At 38.8% G+C, this 2,456-nt stretch overlaps 1 non-coding gene across 1 annotated transcript; it reads right to left on the bottom strand.

Annotated features, from left to right (window-relative positions):
• Positions 1-545: 545 nt before the first annotated feature.
• On the bottom strand, positions 546-618 carry trnar-ucg (transfer RNA arginine (anticodon UCG)). Its single transcript has one exon. It is a non-coding gene; the product is annotated as a tRNA-Arg (tRNA).
• Positions 619-2,456: the final 1,838 nt, after the last annotated feature.

Raw genomic sequence — 2,456 nt, 5'->3', positions numbered from 1 at the left:
ATTTATTAATAATTAACTTTAATGTATATTTTTATTAGTAGCTGTATTACAGGTAATGCATGTACAGCCTTTAATATGCGATAGTGAATTTGCAGGTATCTTGGGGAGGGAAGAGAACTGAAATTTAGGAAATACATATTTAAAGGGGGTGCAAGTCACCTCTGTCACATCTGGGTGTTAACTGAATAGATTTGTGGCATTATTTATTGTGTTTTAACTCTATACTTGTGTTTCTCAGGAGACGGCAGAAATATTGGGGATTTGTGGCTACAGAAAATAGTTTGAACTTTACAGGCAAATGTAAGGTTATGTTTAAGAAAAAAAAAACTTATTTTCAACTTTTTCAACGTGATTATTTAAGACAGTTGTTCGGAACAGTATGTCTTCTCATATCTGTGGCTGTGGTCCTACAATAACGGTGATGAAACAGACGTTATGTGCGGAAAGAACTGGAGATGGAACAGGAGACTCACCCAGTCTATAGTAAGGTTGTGTAGGACCGCACACACTAGGAAGAGTGTTGAGTAGCGGGTGTAAAACCTTCACGAGCCAGACAGGAATCGAACCTGCAATCTTCTGATCCGAAGTCAGACGCGTTATCCATTGCGCCACTGGCCCCACTATCATCTTACTCAACTGCACTACAGTGAGCTCAGAGCCGCTACTAGTAATACATTGTCCAGATCCGCATTTTCTCAATTAGATTCACGTGTTTTTTACGTGTGTCTAATTACTACGTCTTTCATTTTGTCTGGTTTTATAAAAATGTCTCTTGAAAACAGACAAAGGGTTTATGTGTCTCCCTGAAATTCACACACGAAGGAAGTCACACGAGGAAGGAAAGATATCGCGTTTAAAGAGAATCCAGAGTGGAGACGCCGGCGAATGAAAACGAAGCTTCATATAGTACGAGCGCACTACCACTGAACTAAACTCCTGATAGTGAACTTTTTCCGCAGGTTAATTGTGTTAGGAAATGTGAACAGTCAACAGAGCGCATTTTAAAGGCCAAAGCAAGACAATTAGATGTGAAGAGAATTCTGCTTCTCTGTTTACTGAGCTTTCGGTGAACGTCAAAGTGAAAGACAAATTCGCTATTTTCACTTTTTAATTAAGGAACAAGAAAACACCATCCTTCGAGCCGGATTCAAAACAGCTACATAACAATCGTCCGCTGCTTTTTTAAACAGTTTTACGCTCTAGCAACTGAGCTATCGAAAGGTCGACTCCAACCGCACACGTTTTGTCATACGCGTAGCCCAATGTAGTGTAGAGTTCCTGTTTATATAAATCGCAGTTCGACATCAAAATACTCACTAACAGTCTCGTTTAGTAGAAGAAATGGACCAGGATTCTACTGTATAATCTTCCAGAGGTCTTACAAAACGTTTGGAGGGACATCAGTGCAGGTGGAAATTGACTCTTTTTCTAGTGGGATCAGTACCATATAAAACCTTTCTTTTGGATTGAGAAGAGGATCATGGTGACACTCAAAACATCCCTGTCTTTGCTTCTTACGAGGACTTTTGAGCTGCAAACATCGGTTCAAAACAAAACTCTGCTACTGCAGTTGCTTCTTGGAGAGTTTCTTCAAATCTTTCAACTGAACGTCTTGGGATATTGACGATGATATAATACAGATTGTGGTTTTCTTTTGATCGAAAATTTTATTAAAATATGAGCCTCTTTTACCTTTGTCTTGGATGTTTCGCAAGGTATAATACTTTCCCTTGCATCCTCAGATAAACATTCTAAATACCACAAAGTTACAATATATGGAATAGCATTTATTTTTACATATGTTTTAAAATGTACTCTTATTTAAAGCTACATTTAGTGCTAGGTAAAGATAACGTTGCTAATACTGATGTAGTAGAAATGTAAGATGAATTGATAGCTTTATCTGAGCTAAAAAAGTCCTAAAACGCCTCCTATAACAGGAAAGGACTCGTAGCAAGATTAAACTCCAAACGTTGCTATTACATTATGCATTATGTAAACACGACCCATTTCAGCTTCTGGTGAGTGCAGTTTTTCCAAATTGAATCAAAACTACAGCTCGAATGAAATAAAAAAAAGTTTATGTGTCTCTTTGCTGTAACAACTCTGCCAAAACTATTCAGATAAATCAGAATAGCATCAGAACGTGACTAGATTTTATTGGATATTAGGAAATTTATTTGTGTGCATTTCCCCCTACGATCATAATACCTTCCTGTTTTCATCGTGTTTATTGTTTCTGCCTGTGATCTCGGAAATAAAGTATGTGTTCACCGAAATATTCCGGGAGTTTGCTGTGGTTTGAGAGGAGTGTATGAAGGTAATGAATGAGGGAGGACACGCGCATTCAGCACGGGGAGCGCAGAGCAATGAGCCGCGCCTGCAGCTCGCTGAGTCTTTTCTTATATAACCACTGAGTCCGGACACACAGCGTTTCCAGCCCGTGTTGGAGATTT

This window comes from Atractosteus spatula, unplaced genomic scaffold (genome assembly GCF_055471065.1).
Source record: "Atractosteus spatula isolate fAtrSpa1 unplaced genomic scaffold, fAtrSpa1.hap1 Scaffold_94, whole genome shotgun sequence".
Classification (NCBI taxonomy): Eukaryota; Metazoa; Chordata; class Actinopteri; order Semionotiformes; family Lepisosteidae; genus Atractosteus; species Atractosteus spatula.
Note: the sequence above shows the minus strand (reverse complement) of the source record. Positions and strands in the feature narration are given on the sequence as shown.